Source organism: Hyla sarda, chromosome 5 (genome assembly GCF_029499605.1).
Source record: "Hyla sarda isolate aHylSar1 chromosome 5, aHylSar1.hap1, whole genome shotgun sequence".
NCBI lineage: Eukaryota > Metazoa > Chordata > Amphibia > Anura > Hylidae > Hyla > Hyla sarda.
In genome coordinates this window covers 172,708,771-172,726,589 of record NC_079193.1, presented here as the reverse complement: position 1 = coordinate 172,726,589, position 17,819 = coordinate 172,708,771, and the positions used below count along the sequence as shown (strand labels likewise).

General features: G+C 39.8%; 1 protein-coding gene across 13 annotated transcripts in view; it reads left to right on the top strand.

Annotated features, from left to right (window-relative positions):
• The window catches only part of LOC130273638 (poly(rC)-binding protein 3-like), a 744,530-nt gene that overhangs the window by 638,470 nt on the left and 88,241 nt on the right, over positions 1 to 17,819 (top strand). The window contains exon 1 of one of the 13 annotated variants that reach the window (XM_056520774.1): positions 9,098 to 9,118. The exons of 11 other annotated variants lie outside the window; for them this stretch is intronic. The gene's annotated coding sequence lies outside the window, so the exon portion shown is untranslated. Of the gene's footprint in view, positions 1 to 9,097; positions 9,119 to 14,718; positions 14,740 to 17,819 lie in introns of those variants that run through there. One more of the 13 variants, XM_056520773.1, reaches the window with a different exon arrangement.

Here is a 17,819-nt window from a genome sequence, read left to right as displayed (position 1 = left end):
CGGTGCTTTATAGCTCTTTTGCGTCGCGTCTGGCGCTTCCTCAGACCAAGCCTCCTGTAGCGCCGGCAGTCAGGTAAGTAGTCTTCGAGCTACCTACGTCACAAGTAAAGGCGTGTCACACTAATAACATACAGTGCAGATTGTGAACTTTACAAAAACCTTAAAACAGATAGTAAAAAACAAATAAAGACGTACAGCAGACTACTTGTGGGGATTCTACTTTTAAACAGAATCATAGAAAGGGGCTCAGGTCTAACCGGTCATTCAGACCTAAATGACCCTGTGCATTTGTGCGAAGAATCCACTTCGCTTCCCGTCTAATGAGTGCTGTGCGTCTATCCAAGCCTGGAACCTGCTTAACTCTTTCGATTCCCAGAAATTTTAGGACTTTTGCATCTCCTCCATGTTCTTCCATAACATGATTAATAAGACGGGGAGTCCTAAAATTTCTGGGTATCGGAAGAGTTAAGCAGGCTCCAGGCTTGGATAGACGCACGGCACTCATTAGACGGGAAGCGAAGTGGATTCTTCGCACAAACGCACAGGGTCATTTAGGTCTGAATGACCGGTTAGACCTGAGCCCCTTCCTATGATTCTGTTTAAAAGTAGAAACCCCACAAGTAGTCTGCTGTGCATGTCTTTAGCTGTTTTAACTATCTGTTTTCAGGTTTTTGTAATTTTTGTGAAGTTCACAATCTGCACTGTATGTTATTTGTGTGACACGCCTTTACCTGTGATGTAGGTAGCTCGAAGAGTACTTACCTGACTGCCGGCATCACAGGAATGTGCAAGATAGCTATCACTCACCTGTCCTGATCCGGCGCCCTGTTGCCTGTGTTGTCTATATGCACCCGAAGAATAAAGAAGCCGGTTGGTGTTTACAGATTACCGTTTGCGACCCTCGTCATTTCTCTCTGTTTGTTGTGGATCTTCAATACTGCCTTTCTGTGGGCAGAGGGATCGGACTGTTTCCACTTAAAGGCATCTGCACCTACACACTGATCCTTTGAGGCTGTGATTGCAAGAGAGGAGGAATCACCCGAGTACATTAAGAGGTCTGTGCCAACGAACTGTGTCTCTTTTGTGCTTTCATTAATAGTAATAGTCTTAATTTAAAGGCTATTCCCTTTTTCAAGCTCAGACATAAATGGAATCTGTCATTAGAAATGAAGTTATTGTTTAAGCTGAGTTTTTATCTTAAACATATTATTCAAGAATTGTTGGTGTTTTTTCTTTCTAAATTCCCATTTTACACTTTATGATTCTAGATCATTCTTTCCCCTCGCTCAGTACAATGCCCTCAGCAGAGGTTACAGGACATGCATAGAAAACTCTCCCATAGAAGCTAATGTGTCAACGCAAGGCTATTGCTTCCTAAATTCATTGGATTACTGTAAGGCATATCTGTAAATACTGAGCAGAAAGCTTAGGCAATATGGCTCCCCTATAATAATATACAGAGAAAAATAAATGAAATAAAAACATTTATAGTCAGAAAGAAATATATGCAAACAATCATGTATCTTGCTCAATTCAGAAAAAATATTGAAAAAAAAATATAAAATTTTTTATATAAGCACAAGGCAACATTACAAAATCTGAAAGTCTGTGGAGAGTGGAGGGGTACGGAGGGAGTTGGTAGGGGAAATAAGTTCACAAAGCAGAGAAAGACACAGAAAGACTGTAAGGCTAGGTTCACACTATGGAATTTCCACCTGCAATTCCGCTTTGAAATTGCAGGCAGAAATTCCGCTTACGAAAATGTATAGTGTAGTGAATGGGTTTCCGTTCACAAATTCACACTTCGGAATTTGTGAACGGAAAATCCGCTTGGAAATTTCCGCCTGAAGAATGGTGTTCTTCAGGCGGAAATACTCGTGGAACACATTGCAGTCTATTGGAGACTGCAGTGTCCGCGCGGTCCTAGCGCCGACTGATTCAGCCGGCACTGGCCACACTCGGAATCTCGGGGCGGAAATTTTCTTCCCGGAGATTCCGTAGTGTGAACCTAGCCTAACTGTAAGTATTAGAGCTCACCCTAGGGCTTGATTCACATGTTAGACTGTTTATCACTCCTGGGGAAAACATTTTTATTTATTTTTTTAAATCAACTGGTGCCAGAGTAGGAGAGGTTTGCTATAGGGATTTGCTCCTGCTTTGGACAGTTCCTAATACAGACAGAGGTGTCAGCAGAGAGCACTGGGGTCAGACCGAAAAGAACAACTCAACTTACTCTGTAGTATACAGCAGCTGATAAGTACTGGTAGGATTAAGAATTTTAAATAGAAGTAATTTACAAATCTGTTTAACTTTTTGCCACCAGTTGATTTAAAAAAAAATCTTTTGCACCGGAGTATCCCTTTAAGGCATCCTCACAATGTGCTGCATGTTTCCAGTCCCCTGTTTTTGCTGAAAACATCATAATCACAGGAACTTAAGCAGATGTAGTACAGAATACCCTGACCTGCAGGTTACGTTACACATAGTAGTCTTGCACGTATAGGCAGTTAGAATCATGCCATGTTGTGCGTACACAGCATGTTACCTGTATTTCCATTGATGCCAATTAAAAAAAAAATGATATTAGATTGAGATGAAGTGGGATGAATTGCGCTTTCAACTGACCTTTCGGGCAATTCTCCAAATTGACATATTTCCATATAATAAGTTTACAATGTGTGAATACTTTGCTTGCATCCAGCGCCGCGTACAATTCTGTTGATTGGCTGCGGCATCATTTCACTACACAAGTTGGAAGTGATTCATTTGTTTTTTTTATTTTTTATTTCTTGTGCCACTTACTAATTAGCAGATGAATTTTGATGTTCTAATTGATATCCAGGCAAGAAGCAGCTGTGCACCCCAGCTGTCTGCGCTACGGAAAGACCTATGCATGATAGGATGGGGGGGGGGGGGAGGCACTGAAAGGAAGAATTATCTGACAAATTGATTTAACTAGAGTGCAGGGCTTTAGGGGAGTAGCAAAGTAGATTGCCAGGATGGTTGACTGCTACCATTGTAGACTTCCCTAAGCACTCGTACACCAAAAAAACTATCATTTCTATTATGTAAAATTTCATTTATTCCTTTCCATGTTAGCATTTCTGAACAACTTCTTACATTAAAAAACCAAGACATCATGCTAAGGATTCTTTCCTGCTCAAGTCAAACTTTTATTTGTCACCAATATTACATAACTGATAAGAATGTATGTGTGGTGTCCCAGTACAGGAGTTGCACTCCTGTCCCCTTTCTGTCCTGTGTGGCAAACTCTCAGTGTTCCCTGAGTCCACCCTTACTGTATGTATCTCAAAAGGTTAATAAGTGCCTTATGTTATGTATGAGATTGTCTTTATAATGTTCATATGCCTTTAACCCCTTAAGGGCTCAGGGTTTTGTAAATTTTGGGGGCTTTCGTTTCTACGCAGGTAAAAATGACACCTCATTACTCTGTAGGTCCATATGATTAAAATGATACCCTATTTATATAGGTTTAATTTTGTCTTACTTTTGGTTGGAAAAAATCATAACTACATGAACGAAAATGAATGTTTAAAATTGTAATCTTTTGACCCCTATAACTATTTTATTTTTCCATATACGGGATGGTATGAGGGCTAATTTTTTGCACCATGATCAGAAGTTTTTAACGGTACCATGTTTGTATTGATCGGACTTTTCAATCGCTTTTTATAAATTTTTTCATTATATAAAAAGTGACCAAAAATACACGATTTTAGACTCTAAAATCTTTTTGTGCATATGTCATTGACCGTGCGGTTTAATTAATGATATATTTTTATAGTTTGGACATTTCCACACGCGGGGCTATAATACTGCACAGATCACTGCCATGCATTAACATGGCAATGATGAGTGTTATCGGCGGTCAATTGCTCAGGCTTGGAGCAATCAATCGCCGATCGGACATGCATGCCGGGGGCAGGTAAGCACCCTCCGCTCGCGTTCTAGCTGATCGGGACATCGCAATTTCACCGCAATGGTCAACTTTGAATGCCACGTCAAAATGGTTAATAGCATTCCGCAAGCTATTAGCCCAGGGTCCTGGCTTTCATTAGCTGCCGGGACCGACCCACTATGACGCGGGGTAACGGCTTGACTGTGCGTTATAGACTGGGATAGGACGCAGGGAGTACAGGTATGCCCTGCGTCCTTAAGAGGTTAAATGTTGTTACCAAGTCATGTAACCAGGGAAGGTGTCAGTGACCAGGTGACTTGTGTGGTGACTTATAGGACCCTTCCAAATTGCTCTCATATAAACCCAGGGAGGAGGTAGCTAGTCAGTTCTATGCATGCTGAGGTACAGTCAAGACCTGAGAGTGTCTGGTGTCCTGAGGAGACCCAAGGAGTAGTCACGCAGTCATGCTTCCATCACCGAGTGCCCCACAGGTGAACCTCAACGCCTGGTAAGCTACACAAGGGGTGAAGTCTAGTCAGTCCTAATCAAGTCAGTCAAGTCTGTCTAAATTCAGCGTGGATCTGCAGCATTCTATCCAAGTTTACTACAAGTCCCAGCGAGCCCACAAGTCTCTAAAGTCACTGATCACCTCATTGGGCCTAACTAATCTGTAAAGACTATAAACACCTGTCTGCCTCAGTAAAGCTGCTGTTGTTCCGTAACTTTGTATCAGAGTTATTATTTTTCCCTCACCTAGCCCACGATACAGTGGCCATACCTCGGGTGGTGCAGAGGTTAACCATGCCCTGGCATCACGAATACAAGGGGTTAATGTCATCTGCCCCTAGGGTAATAACATCTGCCCTTCATCACATATGTTTAATACGTTTAGATAATCTTCTAATATGGCATAGGAAATAGAATACATGCAGCATACTTATCGGCGTGAGCTTTAACCCCTTAACGACGCAGGACGTATATTTACGTCCTGCGCCGGCTCCCGTGATATGAAGCAGGGTCGCGCGGCGACCCCGCATCACATCGCATTGGTCCCGGCGCTCATCAACGGCCAGGACCCGTGGCTAATACCACACATCGCCGATCACGGCAATGTGCGGTATTAACCCTTTAGAAGCGGCGGTCAAAGCTGACCGCCACTTCTAAAGTGAAAGGGAAACTATCCCGACTAGTCAGTCGGGCTGTTCGGGATTGCCGCGGTGAAATCGTGGTGTCCCGAACAGCTTACAGGACACCGGGAGGGACCTTACCTGCCTCCTCGGTGTCCGATCGGCGAATGACTGCTCCATGCCTGAGATCCAGGCAGAAGCAGTCAAGCCCCGATAACACTGATCACAGACGTGTTAATACACGCCAGTGATCAGCATGAGAGATCAGTGTGTGCAATGTTATAGGTCCCTATGGGACCTATAACACTGCAAAAAAAAAGTTAAAAAAAAGTGTTAATAAAGGTAATTTAACCCCTTCCCTAATAAAAGTTTGAATCACCCCCCTTGTCCCATAAAAAAAATAAAACTGTGTAAATAAAAATAAAAAAAAACATATGTAGTATCGCCGCGTGCGTAAATGTCCGAACTATAAAAATATATCGTTAATTAAACCGTACGGTCAATGGCGTACACATAAAAGAATTCCAAAGTTCAAAAAAGCGTATTTTGGTCACTTTTTATACCATTAAAAAATGAATAAAAAGTGATCAAAAAGTCAGATCAAATCAAAAATCATACCGATAAAAACTTCAGATCATGGCGCAAAAAATTAGTCCTCATACCGCCCCATATACGGAAAAATAAAAAGTTATAGGGGTCAGAAGATGACATTTTTAAACGTATAAATTTTCCTGCATGTAGTTATGATTTTTTCCAGAAGTGCGACAAAATCAAACCTGTATAAGTAGGGTATCATTTTAACCGTATGGACCTACAGAATAATGATAAGGTGTCATTTTTACCGAAATATGCACTGCGTAGAAACGGAAGCCCCCAAAAGTTACAAAATGGCATTTTTTCTTCGATTTTGTCGCACAATGATTTTTTTTTCCGTTTTGCCGTGAATTTTTGACTGATGTCACTGCAAAGTAGAATTGTTGATGCAAAAATTAAGCCATAATATGGATTTTTAGGTGGAAAATTGAAAGTGTTATGATTTTTAAAAGGTAAGGAGGAAAAAACGAAAGTGCAAAAACTGAAAAACCCTGAGTCCTTAGGGGGTTAATGTTGTGTAGCCAGCACATAAAATGAGACCAGAAACATTTATTTTATATTCAGCCTCTCATATTTATTCATAAAGCTTTTCGTTTATTTTAGCTTTGCCCTACTTTTGACCACTTCATATGGACAATATTCCTGAATACATTACCATCCAGTAAACGTATATTTGGAAGCACAATTGTGAGGTAGAGCACATATATGTAATTAATCTAAGTCACGGGTGCGCATAGCAGGATGCAGCTCCCGTAAATTCAATAGTAACAGTGTACCTTTGCAGCAGGATGCAAGACTAAGGCTGCATTCACACTTTGTTTTTACGTTACAGGTGCTGGATCCGGCTAATCGGGCTCTCCTGTACCCCAGCCGGACCAGCGCTGAAATTCATTTACTTTGACTCATTTACGTCGACTCATTAAAGTAATTGGTTTTCAGCGCTGGTCCGGCTGGGGTACGGGAAGTGTGAATGGGTGTGCGGAATCCCATAGCAGTCTATGGGCTTTAATTTGAGGCGGAATTCGGCAAGCGGAAATTCTGCCGTGTGAATAGAACCTATCTTTCTTATTTTTTCATATACAGGGCTGTATAAGGGCTAATTTTTTGCGCCGTGATGTGTAGCTTTTATCAGTACTACATTTATGGGACTTTTTGATCACTTTTTATTCCTTTTTTTCTGGAATGTGATGTGACCAAAAATCTGCAATTTTATGTTTTTTTTTTACATTTCAGCCATTCACGATCAGTATCATTATATTTTATAAGTTCGGACATTTCTTCACGCGGCAATACCAAATATGTTTATTTATTTTACTTTTTTTTGGGGGGGGGGGGAGGAGCTTATTCACATTTCTGATTTTTTTTTTTACTTTTTCCAGTCTCCAAATGGGACTATTTATAGCAATCTAGTGACTGCTAACACTGATCAGTGGTATTCATAGGCATAGCTCTGGTCAGTGTTTTCTGCGTTCTGCTTCTCTCGTCTGCTCACTTTATAGTCCAGATGGGACTCAGCACGTACTTGTACATCCTGGTTGATCTCTTGAGTCTTGACAATGCTACCTGTCATGTGTTGGGACACATTAGGCTTGGATTATGTGTTTTTTAGTGTGCTTCACGAAAGAGAACTGTGCATTAAAATTACACAATGTTTACTGCAAATTGTTCATATGGAGTTTTATATAGGTATACATAATTACTGATAATTCCAATAGAAAATAGTACAAACAATGTAATTATAGAATAATATAATCAATCATAATAATAATAGTGCAAACTGAATCATTCCAATATACCACAATCTATAGTAGTGTTTCCTAATAAGTAAGCAATTAGCTGTTGCAAAACTACAATACCCAGAATGTTAGGGTATGCTGATAGTTGTAGTTTTGCAACAGCTGGAGGCACACTGGTTGGGAAACACTACTATAGATTGTAATATATTGGAATTATTCAATTTGCACTTTTATTATTATTCAATTTGCACTGTTATAAGTCAGGCTTATAGGGGTGTGAATCAAGTTGGGAGGGGTGTGAATATGAGGCAGAGGTGGGGGGGGGCATAGATCTGACTCCCCCCCCCCCCCCCCCAGAAACTAGCATTATTGACCCTCTTTGAAATAGAGTTCTCGCCCATCTGTCTATTGAGGAAAATGTGCAGATAGTCAATTAAATGGTAAAATTGCTATATATCAGATATCAGATGGGGAGGGTACACAGCAACACAATTAAAACAGCAGTGAAACTTAATTATACAAAAACACATTTTATTCTGACCGCATGTCCTCTTTAAATTGTTGTCCAACAGAACACCCTTAAAGGGGTACTCCGGTGGAAAGTTTAACAGATTTGTAAATTACTTCTATTTAAAAATATTGATCCTTACAGTACTTCTTTTCTTTTTTAATTTCTTTTCTGTCTGACGACAGTTCTCTCTGCTGACACCTCTGTCCATGTCAGGAACTGTCCCGAGGAGAAGCAAATCCCAATAGCAAGCCTTTCTTGCTCTGGGCAGTTCCTGATATGGACAAAGGTGTCAGCAGAGAGCACTGTGGTCAGACAGAAAATACATTCTAAAAGAAAAGAACTTCCTGTGGAGCATACAGTAGCTGATAAGTACTGGAACAATTAAGATTTTTAACGAAAAGTAGTTTACAAATCTGTTTAACTTTCTGGCACCAGTTGATTTAAAAAAAGAAATTTCCACCGGAGCACCCCTTTAAAAAGGCCCACTGAGGCAGCCATTGACTCCCCAGAAAGTAGAGTAATATCCTAAAGCTTGTAAAGATCAGCAATAGAAATAGACTTCCAGAAGTAACATCACCAGATATAGCTATTTACAAGATTTACAGTTTACAAGAATGTCCATATAAATTGGTTCAATACTCTGTATGCTAAGTAGAAAATTTAACATTTCGTGATAGTTCATAAACACATTATTTTTATTTGCTACAAAAAAAGCTGTAAGCACTTTTTATTTCTGGATTAAACCCAAAGTTGTTCTTATTTTTGAAAATATTAACCCTAGATTAAAATTTCATGTTTTGAAGATGATTCTTGGGTTGCAAATTATTTATTATTTATTTTGCAACTATGTTCTAGGAACTCAATAGGAAAAAAAATAGGATTGGACTTAAAAGGGGTACTCCGCTGCTAAGTGTTTGGAACAAACTGTTCAGAACGCTGGAGCCAGCCGGCGCCGAGAGCTCATGATGTCATAGCCCCACCCCCTCATGACGTCACACCCCGCTCCCTCAATGCAAGTCTATGGGAGGGGGCGTGACAGCTGTCACGCCCCCTCCCATAGACTTGCATGGAGGGGTTGGGGCGTGACATCATGATGGGGCGGGCTATGATGTCACAAGCTCCCGACATCGGCTCCAGAGTTCGGAACAGTTTGTTCCAAACGCTGAGCAACGGAGTACCCCTTTAATGTCAAGTTGGTTTCTCTGAGTCCTCCAAGACAGCACCACAGAAGGTAAGACCAAGATGACTCAACAGTAAGCAAAGCACAAGAGGTTAAATGCCTCTCCTCTTTCCCCTCCATGACTTAACACTGTAAGTAAGCAACACTCGAGAAAAAAAATATAGGGATACAGAGATAGATGTAGAAAGATAGATAGAAAGATCGATAGAGGGTAACTGCTGCTGTTATAGAGGATTGGGAGAGACCAGATTACTGATTAGACTAATTCTAGTTTTCTCTCATAACCTCCATGACAGCAATACCAAATTAGCAACTAGGAACTACTGCCTGAAGCTCCTGAACAGCTTGGAGCCTGTAATGCTAAGTAAATATGTGAGGATTAGACCATGTGGCGGCCTTGCAGATTTGTTAAATCGAGGTTGAGGCCTTCTCTGCCAATGTGGAAGAGATATCCCTCGTTGAGAGAGGGGAGACCCTGAATCTTATATAGCTCTGAGGAATGGAAAGATAATGAAGGACCGACCGTCTCACATCTAAAGAGTGAAACATTTCTTCAGTACTATGTCCATGAAAGAGATTGCTTAAGGCAGAAAGGGGAGGTCTCTCTTTGGAACCATGTGATCTTGTAATATGGTACAATAAGTTTCCTAAAAGCCTGAATCTCACTCCCCTAGCTGAAAAGATAGCCTGCAGTTCTCTGAATTTTGAGGACTGCCCGCGATCCTTACTTAGTACCAGCTAATAATCCTATGGCCTGTCTTAAAAAGGGAATAGATGGGATAAACTGCGTTCTTGGTTTCTCCTCCCAAAAATGAGTTCCAGGTGATTCATCCCTACACAAATGGATCTTGGCACACATGTGTCTTATTATTATTTTTCAGAGTCGCAGAAAATGTCTCCCAAACTTATTCAGAAGACCCTCCATCTTTAGTCCATAGGATCACAAAGTTGTGATAAGTCTTGAAATGGTAGGGTTGTCTAATTTGCTTCTTTAGCCACTGGAGAGTCGATTTCCGAAACTTCCTGCCAGCCCCTAAGATCTTCTCTGCTAAATAAAAGGAGAAGACCTATGGTAGCATGGGACACACACATAACTCCCACAGGAGCACCAGAATGTCCCACCCAGAGGGCTGTGGCAGCAAACATGTCTGAACCCAGAAAGGAAGGAGGCTTTACCCCCAGCCCCCCCCCCCCCCCCCCTCACCCTTAAATGCATCCAGACTCCTTTTACATTCTTTTACAGAGTTCCCCATGACCACCTCCTCTGGCAGAGAATTCCACAGTCTCACTGCTCTTACAGTAAAGAACCCCCATCTGTGCTGGTCTAGAAACCTTACTTCCTCAAGACGTAGAGGATGCCCCCTTGCTATAGATACAGTCCTGGGTATAAATAGGTCATGGGAGAGATCTCTGTACGGTCCCCTGATATATTTATACATATTTATTTGGTCTCCCCTAAGCCTTCTTTTTTCTAAACTAAATAACCCTAATTCTGATAATCTTTCTGTGTACTGTAGTCCTCCCTTTCCCCATATTACTCTGGTTGTCCGTCTTTGAACCCTCTCTAGCTCCACTATATCTTGTACACTGGTGCCCAGTACTGTACACAGTATTCTATGTGTGGTCTGACTAGTGATTTGTACAGTGGTAGAATTATTTCCCTGTTGTGGGCATATATACCCCTATTAATGCACCCCATGATTTTATTTGCCTTGGCAGCAGCTGCCCGACACTGGTCACTACAGCTAAATTTACTATTAACTAAGACTCCCAAGTCCTTTTCCACGTCAGTTGTCCCAAGTGTTCCCCCATTTAATATATACTCCCAGCCTGGATTTTTCTTTCCCATGTGCATCACCTTACATTTATCAGTGTTGAACCTCATCTGCCACTTCTCAGCCCAAACCTCCAACCTATAGTGTTCTCTATAGTCCTCTATAGTGTTTACCTCTTTACAGAGTTTAGTATCATATGCAAAGATTGCTACTTTACTATTCAACCCCTCTACAAGGTCATTAATGAATATATTAAATAGAAAAGGACCCAAGACTGACCCCTATGGTACCCCACTAGTAACAGTCACCCAATCAGAATAAGTACCAGTTACTTACCCACTTGCACACATTTTCCCCCAGTCCAATTCTTCTCATTTTACGCACCAAATCAAATGCTTTGGGAAACCCCAGATATATGACATCCAGCAATTGCCCCTGGTCCAGCCTGGAGCTCACCTCCTCATACAAGCTGATAAGGTTAGTTTGACAGGACCGATCCATCATAAAGCCATGCTGATATGGGGCCATACATTTATTTTTATCAAGATATTCCAAAATAGCATCTCTTAGGAAACCCTCAAACAATTTACATACAATGGAGATTAAACTAACAGGTCTATAATTTCCTTTTTAAATATTGGCACCACATTTGCCATGGGCCAGTCCTGGGGAACAGTCCGTGTTACTATAGAATCCCTGAATATTAAAAATAGAGGTCTGTCTATTACATTACTTAATTCCTTTAGAACTTGTATACTTTTATTTTAAACATCCATTAAGAAATGCAGCACTAAGGCCTACACTACATTTATGTATCTGAATTCTGACATCCGTTATTCAGCAATAACAGGTCATGAAAAAAATGGCTAAAATAACTGAATACAACGGATGGTAATTGATGACCAATTTTTACGGACATTCTGTCAAAATAACGGACAAGTTCCATCCGTTATCACCCATTATAGTCAGTAATTTTATGTCCGTTATTTATTTCCATGTGACTTCCTGGTTGTTTAGTGTTGCTCGTGAATATTCGCAATGCAAATTTTATTTGCGAATATCGCATATTCGCGAATTCGTGAATATTCGCGAATATAGCACTATATATTTGTAATTAAGAATACATCACAGTGATCATCCCTCTCTGCTTCCAGCTTGTGTGGTGTAAAGAAGGCTCTAATACTACTGTGTGAGACTGGCGTGCGAATTTTCGCATATGCGAATTTTCGCTTATGCTAGTTTTTGTATGTGCTAATTTTCACATATGTAAATTTTCGTATACGCGAATTTTCGCATATGTGAAAATAAAACGAGAATATTACGAATATGCGAATTTAGCGAATATATGACGAATATATTCGTCCATATATTCGCGAATATTTGCGAATTCGAATATGGCCTATGCCACTCAACAGTAGTTGTAATGAAAAAACGGATCATAAAAAAATGGGATAATAACGGATGTTTTTTGTGAACGTCCATTTCCCATAGACTTCAATGTAAAAATTGTAACAGACGCTATTTCACCTTTATTTTAGCAGGAACAAAAATTAGTGCATGTGGAGATTAGTAAAAACTGACATAACTGATGCAAAAGGATTTTCAAAACTTCCATTGCGATGAATGGGATTTTTTTACGTCCATTTTCAGGACTATTTGACGGGAATAGTGACGGAGTTTTTACAGTAGACAATTTAGCCTTTAGACAATTTAAAGGCTCTGGTTCAGATGCAGATCTAAGACAATAATTCAAATTGTCAGTAATGCCAGCAAATTCAGTTATGAAGACATGAGCTTGAGCTGTCTCCTAGACTCCCATATTTAGGGTTGAAGCCTTACTGTGTGGCTCGTATTACAATGAATCCGAGAATTACAGCTCTGTCTCCACCTCTCTAGTATATGTGCAGCATAAAGCATTTGCAATGACTACCTAAAAGGTAAAGATAATCTGTCAGGTTGAAACATCCTATTAGTGGAAAGCATGATCTTGACCAGAAGGCCCTCCAAAAAAATTGTATTCAACTTTTTTTTTTTTTTGTTCATTTAAATCTTGGCCTTTTCTTTGCTGATGAATCCAGCATTTGATCCTACTCAGTGATTGACAGTTCATACACACACTTATTAAAATCGGTGAGTCACTGAGTGAGATCACCATTGGACTCCTAAGCATAGAAAGAACATGCATGTAAATGAGTAAACACCATTATAATGAATTTTCTCCTAAAAACTATGAAACTTCACAACTATCACAAAAAATGAAAAACTCCAATAACATGATTTTTCATCATAGTTCCCTTTCTTTTCAACACACTTCTTCCATTATTGTATAACCTACTTCATGTCCTCTAAATAAAGAAAGGTTTTTGTCTGAGCAGCGAGCTATTGAACTTCCTTCAGTTCTTTGTCAGAGGTAAATCGTGTGACAATTCACCAATTAGGCAAGAAAATCCTAACTTTCAAACTTAACCTTCAATAAAGCATTAATGAAAAATATATATTTTTTTTTTTTCTTGCATTGGTGCCTAAAAATCGGTATCTCAATATTTCCATTCCTATTGGATATATTCCCTGATGAATCTGACTGTATCTTTTAGGAAAAACATGTTGGAATCAATACTTAATATATGATCATTTTGATTTGAAGAGTCAATTTAGATTTTGCCACCTGCACCATATTGATGTTGTAGTAACCTCCCTTTAAAAAGACTATTAGAGTATTTGGGTGTGTACCCCTTTGCTATTAGTCCTTGGTTGGGCTTTAGTGTTTTTTCTGTCTTTCACCATTATACTTTTTTCATCTATTTTAGCCTACTTTGGTTGCCTGTCTCCTTGTATATGCATGTTCCATGGCACCTAGCTCACACTGTTTATTCTTTTCTCCCTCACTTTTATTGAGGAAAGAACCATCTCCATGATTGGGGACACCTTATTAAGGAGATGGCACCCCAAAAGTCAGGGACAGATTTTGTGGGGAAGAGTGGACCAAAGAGGGTAAGCCAATACCTCAAACTTAGATTCCTGGAGGTTTTCAATACTATGGGCAGCATTACGTAACAGGCATTGTAGTTCAACCACACAATGCTTTTGACAGCTGTCCTCAGTATTTGCAGATATAAGCTTAATCAGCATTATACTGTAACTCCAACTGTTCAATGTTGAGCTCCATCTCCTAAACATTTTTCAGGAATGGTCTCAACGTTGTTGCCAGTTGGACCAATGGACAGTAGTCTGTCTCCTCCTTCATGCGTGACACTTGTGCAACCTTTGTTGAATTTTTCAATCCCTTTGTGGATACTCGACTGCAGCAAAACACTGTGTACTATTTGTGGTGCATTTTTTGATGGATGAATTTTTTAGCCCCTGATACACTACACTTGCACTTTGGTGCCACGGTCAACTTCATTGCTGCAACACTGGAACTGATCTAACAAATTCAAAACTGCACAACGACACGACAGAAATCATTCAAGCAGAAGACAGTGCTGCCAACAGAAATACAAATGCAGCTGCATTGTGGATAAATATTGACCCGCTCTTGTATATATTAACCCGTTTAGCCCTATAACATGCTGCCGACAAAATGCCCAGCATTTCCTAAATCACATTCTATTCTGCATTTAATAAAGGTCTACTGAGGTATATTTAAAAAAGGAGCTTACCAATGTGTATACATTTAGATTATTCATTGGGTTTTAGGTTAGAAGTGATTTGTTTCTACTGGTTACAATTCTCACAGTAATAAACACACACAACTTTATTTGTTCAGAAGAAATAACCGAGACAGCATAATGTAGCTTTGTATACTGAGAAAAGATTTTCTTGTCTTGACTCCTGAAATGTCTAGGGCTGTAGATTGGATAAGACTACTCTGAAAGTCCTGAAATAGTCTCTAAAGGGGTGAGACATTATTGAGAAAATTGTTTTGTACCAAGTGTTAAATTGCTGCAATGGATTGTTGAATCTTAGGGCATCGCAAATGCTCTTATGTAGGTTATTTTACAAATGGAAGTGTAGTTTTAGCTCTTCTTAGGTGAAAACTTGACAGCACCTTCTAATATGCACACTGGTCAATGGCTCCAGAGTAAAGAAGCTGTACAATTTAGAATTTCCTTTTCCTTAGAAGGCTCTGTAATGTATATTCACAGTATTGTATATATTATTCTCTGTTCATTTAAAGGAGTAGTCCAGTAGCGGATAGGGGATAAGTGTCAGATTGCTATGGGGTCCAACCACTGGGATCCTGGTGATCTCCTAGCTGGGAGATTGGGGATATATGTTTTTTTATACTGGATAACTCCTTTGAGTTTTGCATGTGTTTGCCACAGAAACAGAGGTCTGTTGTTAATTCTTTGTGTTGTGTACTTAACCTGATGTGTACCCTGGATCATCACGTTTATAAGATGCCTGTTTGATAAACCGATGGTCAGTTCACCGCAGAAAATGATCAGCTTACCATACTGCAGGCATATGTGTAAGGACTTGTGTGTAGATGTCATAGTCCGAAAGGGTGGCAAACACTAATTTTGTGCCAAACTGCCAATGTTCCAACACACAAATCAACTCTGCAGCATAACTGGTGAGAGGGCAGATGTGATAAGCTGTCATATTAATGTAAATAGGGAGCAGCACTAGTTCTGACCATTCTATAACTTGTATATGGCTTTTTTTTTTCAACTTTTTCCAGTCATTCTTTTTCACATAGATTTGTATGGCTAGTATGTAACTTATCCCTCAGTGAACTACTAGTCTATTTTGTAAAGACACATCAGAATTCAACAGTTTTTTTTTTTGGGGGGGGGGGCCTGATAAGAGAAAAAAAATAAGCATTTTATATGAGGAATTGAACAATTTTTTAAATTTACTTTCATGAAAAGTTTATTGAAAAAAGCAATGCCTATTTAAACTACCTATAAAGTAAAGAAATCAAATTGGCTTCCCAATATTCCAGACTTTTGTAGTTTACCATGGACTATATTTGCCTAAATGTTCTGCTTTGAACAAATAGGGCATCTAGAAAGGAAAAATGAGCACTTTCCTCTCTTTTCCTGGCCATCAGCCAGCTTTGGTAACTGTTCATTGTGTCACGTACCTGATAATGGCTTCTCTGTGATAGAGTTCGCTGAGGCTGACACGGTAAAAATAAAAATAATCAAGATGATAGTGATAAATAAAATAGGGAAAAAGGGATTCTGTACCCTTTATATTGCAAAATGAATCAGTGGGGCATAAAAGGATGAAAATATCCTATTTCGTCTACATTACAATCTATCAACAAATAAAAGCGAATTTATGTCCTTTGTCGCTCAATATCGAGCACACAATAAGTGGCAATTTAATTAAAAGCATAAGTACGGAGGTCTAGATGGTAGATATTACTCCACATACCTTCATTTTATTTATAGAGAGGATAAACAGCAAAATACAGGTTTCATGTCAAAACTCCACAAGAGTTAATGTAAATGACCGGATTTGTCAAACATGACAAGCCTCAATGACTATGTGGCACAAATGGTACACTACTTGACTATTAAAGCAATTGGAGCATTGATGTTTATTTGGACGGCTAGAGAATTACAGCAATAGGGTTGAGCAATGCAAAAAAAATCCCTACAAAGCATGAAATGATATCTGAAGCAAAAAGGGAGATATATTCTTTATTTCCATCAGCACAGATTACACACACTGGTATTATGATATGGCTTGATGATTGAAATGGCTTTTAATATGAGAGGAGAATTGCCCCTGGGAACCAGAATAGTCTGAACTGGGTTTTTCTACAAATAGTGTCCTAATAATGAATACATTAGATTGTGCCTTAAAACAATACTCTGCTAAGTACCAAAGCTTGGATGGAGTTTTTGTCAAGAATTTGTGGTTTTTACTTTTAACCCCTTACTTCAGCAGCTAGTTTTATCTCTTGTGTTTTTTAGTGGCAAAAAAAAACTGCATTTTTTTACTGCTATCACCATGGGGTAAAAATCATATATTAAAGGGGTACTCCGGTGAAAACCTTTTTTCTTTTAAATCAACTGGTGGCAGGAAGTTAAACATATTTGTATATTACTTCTATTAAAAAATCTTAATCCTTCCAGTACTTACTAGCTGCTGTATGCTACAGAGGAAATTCCTTTCTTTTTGGAACACTGATGACATCACGAGCACAGTGCTCTCTGCTGATATCTCTGTCCATTTTAGCAACCATGCATAGCAGATGTATTCTAAGGGCAGCATGGTGGCTCAGTGGTTAGCCCTGCTGCCTTGCAGTCTGGGGACTTGGGTTCAAATCCCACTAAGGAGAACAATAAATAAAGTGTTGTTATTATTATTATTATAATAACGTCAGCAGAGAGAACTGTGCTCGTGATGTCATCAAAGAGCATTCCAAAAAGAAAAGAATTTCTTCTGTAGTATTCAGCAGCAAATAAGTACAGGAAGGATTAAGATTTTTTAATAGAAGTGATTTACAATTATGTTTAACTTTCTGCCACCAGTTGATTTAAAAGAAAAAAGGTTTTCACCGGAGTACCCCTTTAACTTTTAACAACAGATTTTTTTTTTTCATTACTAATTTTGCACAATAAATTTCTCTTTACAGAGCCATATAGGAGAAATAGAAGTAGGGTGTTGGTGCAGGACTGCCCTTCTAAATTAAAGGGGTACTCCGCCCCTAGACATCTTTTCCCCTATCCAAAGGATAGGGGATAAGATGTCAGATCGCAGGGGTCCCGCCGCTGGGGACCCCCGGGATCTCGGCTGCAGGACCCACCTGTTGCGGCTTCCGGAAATGCTGGAGGCTTCGGCTCCCGACCACGGTGACTTGAGATCGTGACGTCACGACCCTGCCCCCGTGTGACTTCACGCCCCACCCCTCATTGCAGTCTATGGGGGTCCCCTCATTGCAGATCCCGGGGGTCCCCAGCAGTGGGACCCCCGCGATCTGACATCTTATCCTCTATCCTTTCGATGCCTAGAGGCGG